The sequence below is a fragment of the Mobula birostris genome, chromosome 19 (assembly GCF_030028105.1).
Source record: "Mobula birostris isolate sMobBir1 chromosome 19, sMobBir1.hap1, whole genome shotgun sequence".
Classification (NCBI taxonomy): domain Eukaryota; kingdom Metazoa; phylum Chordata; class Chondrichthyes; order Myliobatiformes; family Myliobatidae; genus Mobula; species Mobula birostris.
In genome coordinates, this window is record NC_092388.1 from 66,352,062 (window position 1) to 66,364,759 (window position 12,698).

Here is a 12,698-nt window from a genome sequence, read left to right on the forward strand (position 1 = left end):
CTCTGGAGCATTTGCTGTGGCTGTAGAATTTCCTCAACCAAGGTCTTTGGTGATGGTGTTTTGACACACACACAGTTTGAGCAGAATTCCTGGCAGCCTCCTACGTCATTCCCAGCAGACCTTAGCCCATGGGTCTTCCATCTATGCACCCAGTGATGGAGGGTAGCCTTGTGTTTTCTGTCCAATAACAGTGCTGGGTGTGATCGGGTGGGTCAGGAAGTCATCGCACTTTGGAGAACATCATGAAATTGGCAGTGTAGTGTTGAATATGTGCTGTGCTGTTTATTGCTGGCAGACCGTGACCAAACCTGCTTTCAGGTAGACTTTGATCCACTTTGAAGAAGAGCAGAAGTTTTGGAGAATATTTACCCTTCAGTCTGATGCCAATATTTGAAATCATTGAGCTGTGGAGAGTATCCAGCGTGGGACTGAAGCATGATTATTTGATTTGGTCTGACAGACGTACTCTGTCAGGTAGCCAGGGTCTACTCAGCAGGTCGGGCAGCCTCTGACAATTAATATTTCAGGTCAACAACCTGCCAGCACACCTTCCCAATGAAGGGTCATTGACCCGAAACCTTAATCCTGAATCTGACTTGCTGAGTGACTCCACCATTCTCCCTTTTCAGTTCTGGCTCCCAGCGTCGGCCCAGTTTTGCTCCTGGTCCATTCTGTGGCTGAGCTGGTCATTATTGCACAGCCTTTGTGGGAGCACACCACGCACACTTCAGCTGCTGTGACTGGGTGCCACAACTGCTTTGAGTGTAAGAGAATTTTGCGATGTTTGTGCAGGGAATTGAAAGTGGCCGTGTGCCCACAACCCCAGCCTTATTCCTCAAAGGGAAACCCCTGTTACCGTGTATGGAGGTTTGGGGTATCACTCATTGTGAGTCTTGAACACTATCCTCTCCATTCTGGGCTACCTACTCTCAACCAATCACTCCTTGCCTGCTCTTGATTTCCCAGAAAGTGCAGAACTTTGTTCTAGGGGGTGTCACCATGACCAAAACAGGTGAAAATAGGTCACCAAGGGCATTGCCACACTCCTGTTTGTGAAACTTGTGGACAGTCTGCTCATTATTCAGCAAAACATGTACCTGCCTATAATGTCCCATTATCGGAAAACTGCCAAGGCTTTGGAGAAGGAGCGAAGAGGTTTACCAGGAACCTGCCTGGATTAGAGGGCATGCACACAAGGAGAAATGGGATAGCATGGGTTAGCTTCTCTGGAGCCTTTCTGATTACGAGACCACAGTAGATAGACAGCTGGCAGCTTTTCGTCCAGGGTGAAATGTCCAATACAAGACATTTATGGCGAGAGAGGGTTGCATTTATAGTGAGAGAGGATAGGTTCAAAGGAGATGTGCAAGGCAAGTCTCTGTAGATTGAGGGGTGCCTGGAATGGTGGCAAACATGATTGAGGGGTTTGAGAGACTGCCATGCACGGATAGGGATATGAAGTAGGCAGAAGGCATTTGTTTAGTTAAGGCATTGAATTATGAGTTTAAATAGTGTAACACAATATCATAGACCGAGGGACCTGTGCTGTGCTGTTACGTGTTCGAATTAGACACAGGGTCAGTGGAGGAGCTCAAGGTAACGACTGAAGCAAATTACTTTATACAAATGAATTTGCAGGATGAAATGTGTAAAAATGGATAAGGTGCAAGCCCTAGTGAATACAGCAGGCCACGTAGAAAAGATGAAAGGCTTAGGTTCCATAGTTGTCAGAGTTTTTAAAATTACTACCTTGAGTGGAAGTCAAAAAAAGAATAGTGGAAGCCACAATAAAAGCAGAAACACCCAGCAGGTCAGGCAGCATCTGTGGTGAGAGAAGGAGTTAAACATTTCAGGTTAAGATCCCTTTGTCTTAATATTTCAGGTTCATGAGTATTCCTTCTTAGTAAGGAATCCTGCAGATTAGAATATGCTGAATCATTCTAGGTCAGTTCTCAGGCTGCCAGCATTTTTAAGATAGTTTTGCCTTTGTGACTGTCAATGATGGCTGTGAAATGTAATGTCTGTGCACCCAAGGCTAGATGTAGCTGTTAGTATAGGGAAACTACAGGGAGTGCTGTCATACACCTCACAAATAATGCTTTCTTCCTGAGGTGAAGCACGTTTCAAATGCTGGATGGTTCAGTGAGACATTCAAAGCAATTCACAGTTTGCAAAGCCTCACTGAGGCACTCGTGGACTGGAGCCACTGTCGACAGAGCAGTCCTCAGGCTTTGTGGCTTTAAAAGACATTTGCAGAGCAGCCTCAATTGCAGTGTGTACGAGAGGTTTCCAAAACTACAGCTTTTGCGTGCAGAAGTATTCTTTATCTTCATTCTGGAACAATTTAGCTCTGTGCTCTCTATCCCCACTCCCCCCTCCAAGCCTCCTCCTAAACTCTCCAAGTAGGGGAGATACCTTATCTGTACAACCTATCAGTTCCCATCACCTTGAAAACCAGTCAAATAACACTTAATCTATATTCCAGAGGTACAATCCTTGTGTTTCTCTTCTTTCATTGTAATCCTCATTTCTGCTTTTGTCTGTTCCCTTTTTCTCCCTTGAGTTGCTGCTCAGGGTTGTAGGTATGTGAGATCAGGATGGATGTAGAAGTTGGATTCTGGGTGGGGTTGTACTAGGATTGGCCATTAATATGCAGTAGGAACAGCGAACAGAAGCTCACAGGAGCACCAACGTGATGTTGTAAGCATGGTGGGAGGAGATCGTACCAGGTTGGGTAGGGCCATGGGAAGTGCTATGGGGTGGAGGGATTTAGGAGTGGAAGTGTATAGTTAGCTGAAAGTAGTGTCACACGTAGATAGGATGGTGAAGAAGGTATTTGGCACATCACTGAGTAGAGGAGTCAGGAAGTTGTGTTGCAGTTATTTAAGGTGTTGGTGAGGCTTCACTTAGAATGTACTGTACCCTGTTATAAGAAAGATGTTATTAAATTAGAAAGTGCAGAAATGACTTCCCAGGGTGTTGCCTGGACTTGGGACCTAAGCTGCACAAAGAGGTGTGTAGACAAGGACTTCAATCCTGGAATGTAGGAGATTGAGGGGGCCACCTGATGGGAGGGATATAACACCCTGAGGGGCAGAGACAGGGTGAAAGCACATAGTTTAGCATTGTCAGTGATCCTTCCCATCCATCTAGCAATCTCATTGATCCCCTCCCATCAGGCAGGAGGCACAGTAGCATTAGGACAAGGACTGTTAGGATGGGAAACAGCTTCTCCCCCAGACTGAACTCCCTGCCGCCAGCCAGATTTCATCACGCAAGAAGCACCAGTAGCATTTTACTGTGTACTTTTTAACTTGCGTCATAAATGCACCTTGATATTGAGGTAATATTACTTTATGTGTGATGTGTGTGAGTTCTATGTACCTGGTCTGCAGAAATGATGTTTCATTTGGCGGTATACATAAATGACAATAAACTGGAACTTGTCTTTTTCCTAACGAGAGGGAAGAGGCAAGAGGTTTAAAAGGGACATCAGAAGCCGCCTCTTCATACAAGCAACACACATAAAAATAGCTGGTGAACGCAGCAGGCCAGGCAGCATCTTTAGGAAGAGGAAGACTGTACCTCTTCCTAGAGATGCTGCCTGGCCTGCTGCGTTCACCAGCAATTTTTATGTGTGTTGCTTGAAATTCCAGCATCTGCAGATTTCCTCGTGTTTGCCTCTTCATACAAAGGGTGGTACGTATTTGGAAGAAATAGCGGTTGAGACGGGTACATTAACAACATTAAAAATCCATCCGGATAGTTATATGGATAGCAGGAGTTTAGAGAGCTATAGGGTTAATGCAGGCAGATGGGACTCGCTCAGGGGCAACACAATCAGCATGAAGGCGTTGAACGAAAAGGACTGTTCACATGCTGGATGACAAAATGGTGTGGATTGAGGGGAGAACAGTGACCAGGATATGGCTCAGCTCCTCAGAGAGCCATACAGTGGGGCTATTTACATCCTCTCTCTGCTCACCAGCCAGCATGTATTCACAATGTACTTTTCTATTTCTACTGTGAACTAAAACCAACCAGTTACTGCATATGTCACCGTAATGTAGTGGTTAACGTGATACTATTACAGCTGGGAGCTTTGGAGTTTGGAGTTCAATTCCGGTGCTGTTGTAGAGTCGTAGTAAAGTACAGCACAGAAACAGGCCTTTCGGCCCATCTAGTCCATGCCGAGCCATTAAAACTGCTACTCCCATCGACCTGCACCAGGACCATACCCCTGCCATCCGTGTACCTGTCCAAGCCCTCCTTGCTGTCTGTAAGGAGTTCAAAGTAAATGTTATAATCAAAGTACATACAGAATATGTCACCATTTACAAACCTGAGATTCATTTTCCTGCAGGCGTACTCAGCAAATCTGTAGAATAGTAACTATAACAGGATCAGTGAAAGATCAACCAGAGTGCAAAAGACAACACACTGCAAATAGCAATAAATAATGAGAATATGAATTAATGGGGTAGAGTCCACAAGGTGAGATCATTAGTTGTAGGAACATTTTGATGGATGGACAGTATCCCCTTTTGTTCAAGAGCCTGATGGTTGAGGGGTAGTAACTGCTGTTGAACCTGGTGGTGAGAGTCCTGAGGCTCCTGTACCTTCTACTTGATGGCAGCAATGAGAAGAGAGCATGGCCTGGTGGTGAGGATCTTTGATGATGGATGCTGCTTTCCTACGGCAATGTTTCATGTCGGTGTGCTCAATTGTGGGGGGGATTTTACCCGCAATGTACAGGGCCTTTTGTAAGATTTTCTGTTCAAAGACATTGGTGTTTCCATACCAAGCCATGAGTTTGTACAGTGTGTCTGTGACTGTGTTGTTTTCCTCCAGCTGATCCAGATTCCTCACATAATTCAAACGCACTGGTTCATTGGTCATTGTAATTTGGCCTGTGAGTAGGCTAGGGGTAAATTGCTAGTCTCGTCGGGCCGAAGGGTCTGTTCAGCGCTGTTTCTATAAATACATAGAACATAGAATAGTACAGCACATTACAGGCCCTTCGGCCCACAATGTTGTGCCGACCCTCAAACCCTGCCTCCCATATAAGCCCCCACCTTAACTTCCTCCATATACCTGTCCAGTAGTCTCTCAAACTTCACTAGTGTATCTGCCTCCACCACTGACTGAGGCAGTGCATTCCACGCACCAACCACTCTCTGAGTAAAAAACCTTCCTCTAATATCCCCCTTGAACTTCCCACCCCTTACCTTAAAGCCACGTCCTCTTGTATTGAGCAGTGGTGCCCTGGGGAAGAGACGCTGGCTGTACACTCTATCTATTCCTCTTATTATCATGTCTCCTCTCATCCTCCTTCTCTCCAAAGAGTAAAGCCCTAGCTCCCTTAATCTCTGATCATAATCCATACTCTCTAAACCAGGCAGCATCCTGGTAAATCTCCTCTGTACCCTTTCCAATGCTTCCACATCCTTCCTATAGTGAGGCGACCAGAACTGGACACAGTACTCCAAGTGTGGCCTAACCAGAGTTTTACAGAGCTGCATCATTACATTGCAACTCTTAAACTCTATCCCTCGACTTATGAAAGCTAACACCCCATAAGCTTTCTTAACTACCCTATCTACCTGTGAGGCAACTTTCAGGGATCTGTGGACATGTACCCCCAGATCCCTCTGCTCCTCCACACTACCAAGTATCCTGCCATTTACTTTGTACTCTGCCTTGGAGTTTGTCCTTCCAAAGTGTACCACCTCACACTTCTCTGGGTTGAACTCCATCTGCCACTTCTCAGCCCACTTCTGCATCCTATCAATGTCTCCATAAAATGAACCATAAAATAAATGTGATGGTACTGCTCTGGAACTGGGCTTTTCCACCTAATCAGAATAGCAAAGTGAGCCAACACTGCAGAGTGAGAGCAAGCAGGAGGTGTCACTGGACAGGGACTGGCTCACTGGCCCTGACCATCCCAAGCAGTTCACCTCAAATTCAACTCCATCCGCACAAGTCCATGTGTGCCCCCTTGCAGCGGCCACAGCTGCAATATTCACACAAAAAAACTTACATTAAAATTAAATTATTCATCATTCTTACAGGAAAGAACACAATGAGAACACAAATTGGACAGTGGATCCAAAGTGAGGTAGTGATTGGGGACATGCAGGTTGGTTGAAAATGGAAGTAACTGTTCTTGAAGCTGATGGTGTGGGATTCAGTGGTACCTCATGCCTGATGGAGGCCACAAGGAAATGATGTGGCCTGGACGGTGGGGATAGTGCGTTCCACGGTGGGTAGGGGTGTACAGTCCCACACAGTGTCATTCCTGGCCGCTTCCTGTGCAGCAGGTACCGGTTTAAGTCCGGAACTTCAATGGCATCGTGTCTCACCAACACTGGAGACATTTCCAGTAAATGTGACCTAGTGGTTGAAGAGTGGCAGACTGGTGAGGAGCTTGGCCGGCTGTGTAGCGGGCAGGGTCACTGGCAGACCACCATGGTCATAGATGGCTGAGCAATTGACGGACACCATAGCCAATAGAAATAGGCCGAATCAAAAAGGTAACACTGAAGCTTAGCTTAACAGGAAGTGTGTGTAAGGCATGGTAACCTTAATGAGTCACAAGAGGTAGTGTGTGGGTCCCACTTTATCTTCAAGTTCATGTGACTGCACTTCACAATGTCAGGAATGATCTGGTTGTATTTTTTGGACCAAATGCATTTAAAGTGAAGGACAGATTATTAATGCGGGTGAGTTTTAGTCGTGGAACTATGCAGCATAAAACAGGTCCCTGGTCCACCCTGCCCTTGGTTACCATGGTATCCATCAGGTTAGTCCCATTTTCCTGTGTTTGACCCATATTCCTCATGTACTTATCCCTGTCATTTACCTGCTACTGTGCCTGTACCAACAGCTTCACCTGTTATTTAACTGTTACTGTACCTGTCCCAACAGCTTCACCTGTCATTTACCTGTAACTGTGCCTGTCCCAACAGCTTCACCTGTCATTTACCTGTAACTGTGCCTGTCCCAACAGCTTCACCTGTCATTTACCTGTTACTGTGCCTGTCCCAACAGCTTCACCTGTCATTTAGCTGTTACTGAACCTGTCCCAACAGCTTCACCTGTCATTTACCTGTAACTGTGCCTGTAGCAACAGCTTCACCTGTCACCTGTTCCAAAAGCTTCACCTGGCACATTCGCACCACCCTCTCGTGTGAACAACTTGCCCCTCTTATTCCCCTCTCACCTTCAGCCAAGCTTGTGATTGCCTTTGCCTGGGACGAAGACTGTGTGCATTCCCCTTGCGATTTGTCGCCTTTCAGAGTCCTACACTGCATGTCCAGCCTCCCTTTATAACTCAGGCCCTCAAGTCCTGGCACTGTTCTTGTAAACCTTTCCTGCACTTTTCCAGTTTAATCTTTTCCTTCTGGTGACGGTACACAATACTCACGTGTACTCTCACATACACCTTGTACAATGGCAGTGTAATGTTCCAGCTCCTGTACTGATGAAGGCCAGGATTTCCTAGGTTGAGCAATTGTGAGCTACAGCGGACACTGGGATGCAGTGCTGATGTGCCGTGGGCCCCAGCTGAGTGTGGTGAGGAGTCAGTGCCCTGTCCGATTGTTTTCACAAACCTGTTTGTGGGAGCTTGCTGTGTACAATTTCCATTGCACTTGCTGTGAGAGCATTTAGAAGCTGCTCTGTGGTTGTGAACAATGGCAGAGAAATGTAGATCCTGCTGTAAACTCGGGGCAGATATTGACTGAATTGTGGCAGCCCAGGTGTTGCCGGTTACCTGCATTTTGTGGCAGTGCTGCTGCTGAGCTGCTAAATGCATTGCTGCTGCAGCAAGCAGTACTGCATGCCGGAAAGCAAGGCTTCTCCCCCCCGGCACCACTCCAATAGCTGTCGGTTACATCATCACAACCGCTTGAAAAACAGTTAAATCACTTTAAAATATTCATTTGAAATGGCATGCAATAAATTAATTAAAATGTTATGACACCTTTTTTAAAGCAACCATCTTTTAAGTGAAAGTCTGGCCATTCTGGGTGGTGAGTTTCAGATGCACCAGGTGTGCCGTCTCTGAATCCATCACAGGCTGGCCCGCACATGTTGCTGAGTTTGACCGGAAATGCCTTTCAGACGTATTTGCATCGGACCACTGGTGCAGAAACTCATTCGGTCGAGCAATATCTGAGGGGAAAGACATTGTGGATGTTTCAGTTCAAGGACCAGGGCTGCCTGGCCTGCTGAGTCCCCCTGCAGCTTGTTCTCTGATCCATTGATCCCAGTGGCTGCGGGCTCTTGTGTTTCCACTCTTCCTCACCCTGCACTGCTGAGGTGCGGATGTGAGACATGCACAGATCCGCGCACGCAGAACCTTGTGAACCGGCTCCAGGCTTTGGGTGCCTAACTGTGTTGTCATCAGATCGTCTTGTCGTTAGTGGGAGAGGCTGGTTTATTTATTGACACCGCCTTTAAATCTCAGAGTTTGACCTTCAGCGGTGAACCCAGTGTCCAGGATAGCCATGCTGTGCACAGTGTGTGGCTGACTTGTGGGAACATTCCTCTGCTTCAGATACAGTCCTGCTGGATGCAAGGGGCCAGACTCATCCCAAGGTATGAGCTGGGAGAGACAAAGCACCCTCCGCCTGGCAGACTGGAGTAATGGGAGTGAGCTGGGCCTGGAGTTCTCTGCTGAAAAAGGAACTGTGTCTCCGTTCAGGCCGGAGTTCTGGCTCCAGGCCTCACTGCACTGAAGGCTCAGATGTCAGCCCTGGGCCCTGTGCTGTTCGTGACAGGCATCAAGGGCAGAGCTGCCAGCACACAGCAGTCTGGGCTGGAGGGGAGGGGTGGCGTCTGGAAAAGTCCCACAGTCCAAACCCTGCCTGCCAGCCTGCAAAAGCTATACGGGCCTGCAGCTGGTTTCTCCGAGGCCCTGCCGAGCTCCGCGCACCTCACTAGTCATCAACTGCTGAGGCAGGGAAGGTTACCGCACTGTGCCCACTGTTCCACTGTAATTGTGAAACCAGTGAGGCTGACTCAACCTCTGTCAGCAAAGGTGTGGTACCTGTGACAAGTTTTCTCAGCAATTCACTCCCAAAGCAGGCTGGAAATGTTTCTTTTCACAGATGTTGTCAGGCTGTGATGTGATTACCTCTGTTTTAGGATCACGCATTGCAATTATATTGCAATGACTAGATCTCGCCACTCCAATGTGATTAATGCGGTTATCTAATCGGAGATCTTCAGAATGGAATTGTGGTGCCTTCTTTCAATGCCGTTTGACTCCAGAGCCACTCACACACTCATGTAGAATTTGCTTCTGTGCAATAACCACTCCCAGTTCCCAGCAGGAGACTTTACAGTTTGAGCAGGGAATTTGTGAAAAGTCAGAGAGTTCTGTGAAAAGATCATTCAACACTGCACACTGTCATCCGTTCACATTTCTATAGCAGCTGGGGCTGGCTTGCTTCGAGCCTGTCTCAGGATTTGTGCATTGGTAGTGGTGACATGTTAATTAAATAATTAACATCACATGCCCCTGCCTCCTGCCCCCCCCCCACATCCATGCCCTGTGCAGTAATTTGAACCTCAGCTGGTAATGAGTGTAGGAAGATGTGACAGGTCAGCTCTTCCTGGTTTTGATCAGGGCTGGGTGAGGGCCGCCGTCGGTCAGAGGGTCCAGGGATATTGCGTCTGAGCTGGCTAGACACACAAGCCTGGGCAGAGAGCAGCTTGTTGCCCGTGGAGCTCTCCCTCTCCACGCATCTGATGAACCCAAAGGAACGGCAGAGACCGATACAGTTTGGTACCAGCAGCGTCACAGGAGTTTCCAGTCAGCACTGAACTCAGTGTCGGGAGCCTTAGGGCTCCAGCTCTGGACTTTTCCCTCGGGATTTACTCCCGAAGCCTTCTCCGTGAGTGGGTACAGCCACAAGGCAGCGGAGGTTTGAGATCAGAGCTTTCCTTCTCCTAGATGAGCTGCCAGCCATTGCTGACGACCCCCATCTGTCTGAAGTGACTGGTTTTAAGGCACCAGTTACCTGCCTTTACCCCTTCTCTTGTCAGTAGAAATGGTTCCCCTGGGCTTAATAGCTAAGCCACACGTGAAGGCCAGGAGCCGGACTTGGTTGTCAGAGGCTATTTGACCTGCACGCCATTGGGCGCATTTAATAGGTAGTGGGAGCTGGTTCCCATTATCACCCCTGGCTATGACAGCCTAAAGGTACCCTTCAATTTTCACTATGTATTTGTTAGGCCCAATTTTCTGGTACAGATAGTAACCTTATTACTTTTGGAAGTTTATTTTCAAGTTCCTTGCGATATTGGGATGGGGGGGCGGGTAATAAAGGTGTATGCATTTCAAAAGGGTTGATCATGTGCTTTCTGGGGCATCCTGCAAACTATGAATCAAGCATGCCTGATCTTTGCACAGCAAAATCCCACAGACTGCTCTGTAATGACAGCCAGGTGGATTTTCATTTGTGTGATGTTGGTTGGCAGGTAACCTGGTTTCAGGACTCCCAGGGTTTTCAGACAGCACTCCATCTGTAGCATGTTCTTTCCAGAGACAAGCCAAGACTAAGGGGTTGCTGCTCTATATGAGGGAGGCCTCTCCTTTTGGATGAGACGATTGGCTGCAGTTGTTGAATTCAGTGCCTAGACTGCCGTGGATTAGCCAGGAAACACAACGCAGGAGGGTTAGAGCATCATTTATAAATGTTCTTGACCTCTTGCATGGAGCACCTTCCTGTACACTGTGAATCAGTGCCAGCGTCTTGCTGTTCCTGTGATGACTTAACCTGTTAGTTCATTGCTTAAGGAGCAACATCCTGGGATTCAACAATTAGTTCCAGTGAGAGCTCAGAAAATATCTGTACAGCAAGAGAAAGAATCAAACTAAATCATAGCCTTAGTGTGCTGCTATTGGGTGCTTGGCAACCAATGGGTGAGCTTCTAGACAAGCACCTGGGTTATCGGAGTAGAAGGCTTGGAGTAGACGGGTGGAATGGGTGGAATGACTGGCACGAGGTCATGGTCTGATGGGCCTGTTTCTATGCTGGCCGACTGTAGGCAATCAGTATGCGAGGGCCTTGGGCCGTTGGTCATTGTTTTACGGCCAATGGGTGATTACTGGAGCATATTGATTGTCACAACATAGCTACACAGGGCAGCACACTGGAACCACTGCCTCACCACATCAGATACACGTGCTTATCCAGACCCCAGGTGCAATCTGTGAGCAGCTTACATATTCTCTTCGTAAATCCTGAATTTTCCCTGGGTTTGCTGGTTTCTTTTCTTCCCACATCCCAACGGCATACAAAGACGATTTGTTTTTTCTCTCTCTCTCTGCATTGGGTGTTTGACGGTTTTCTTTATGGGTTCCTTTGGGTTTCTTTGTTCTGTGGCTGCCTGTAAGGAGACGAATCTCAAGGTTGCGTAATGCATACATACTTCGATGATAACTGCACTGAACTTGGAACTTTTGAACAAACTAGCTGATAGTTTAATTGTTGGTGAATAGTACTGGGGGAATTGATAAGAATGTAGGGAGTGTAAGAGTAAGAACGGGCACTTGATAATCAGACTCAGTGGGCTGAAAAGCTTGTTTCCGTGCTGTGTTTCTTCAGGCCTGGTGAAGTGCTGTTGAATGACAGCAGGACAGTAGTGTGATGGAAGACCACTGCAGGCTTCCTGAGCCCCACCTGCTCCATTCCTGAGGATGTCCTCCATCGATCAGTGCAGGACAGCCTTTCCCAACACATTCGACATACAGCCCCTGAGTATGGCCCAGAGAGAAGAGACATACTTTCACCAGTAGCCAACCTCAGCTCACTCTTTAGCCTCTCCATCCTCTGCACTGTGAAGCTGGCTGGAGCAGCAGCCAGCACTGGATAAGCTACACCATCCCTCTGTTGAATATGAGGAAAATCCTGAACCCTCCCCGGCACTCACAGCCTCCGTTCCCCATCCGTGGTCTCCCGTTCACCTGCTGCAGCCCCATGAGCTTTGAGCCTTGAGTCCACCCGGTCGCCAAGCCTGGTAACTTGCAGCTCTGTGCCATCACCTGGCTGTACCCCAGCTGCCGCCGAAAATCCCCACCCACACCTACATGACTTACAGACCCAACCGTCCCAACTTGCCTCTGGCTCACCCTCCTCAACCTGTTGTCCATCCACCCTCTGACACCAAGCCCTGTCCACTTCTCCACTCTTCCCTGTTTAAAACCCACCCTACTTGTAAAGTTCTCATTTTCAAACCCCTACCTACTTCACTGATCTCTCCAATTCTGATCACCTTTGCATTCAGTGATAGAGACATAGAAACAGGCCCTTCGACCCATTGTTTCTAAGCTGGTCCCCTTTGCCTGCATTTGGCTTATTTGCCTTTAAACCTTTCCTATCCATGTACCTGCCCAGGTCTCTCAGATGTTGTTAATGTACACCTCTTCTGACAGCTCATTCCATATATGCACCACCCTCTGGCTGAAAAAGTTGCCCCACAGATTCCTATTATCTCATCTATATATTCTCATCTTACCTTAAACCCATGGCCTTTTGTTCTTCACCGTTTCTCATCCCTGGGAAAAGACTGAGTGCTTTCAACCTGTCCATGCCGTCCATAAGATCACCCTCAGTCTCCTACACTCCTGTGAGAACCATCTGAAGCTGTTCAGCTTCTCCATAATTCTGTCCCTCAGGTCCAAG

The 12,698-nt window shown here is 47.6% G+C and overlaps 1 protein-coding gene across 9 annotated transcripts in view; it reads left to right on the forward strand.

Moving 5' to 3' along the window:
- Positions 1-12,698, forward strand: part of LOC140212661 (ras-responsive element-binding protein 1-like) — a 259,910-nt gene that overhangs the window by 144,048 nt on the left and 103,164 nt on the right. Inside the window, exon 1 of one of the 9 annotated variants that reach the window (XM_072283762.1) lies at positions 8,540-8,604. The exons of the other annotated variants lie outside the window; for them this stretch is intronic. The gene's annotated coding sequence lies outside the window, so the exon portion shown is untranslated. Of the gene's footprint in view, positions 1-8,539; positions 8,605-12,698 lie in introns of those variants that run through there. 9 annotated transcript variants of the gene reach the window in all.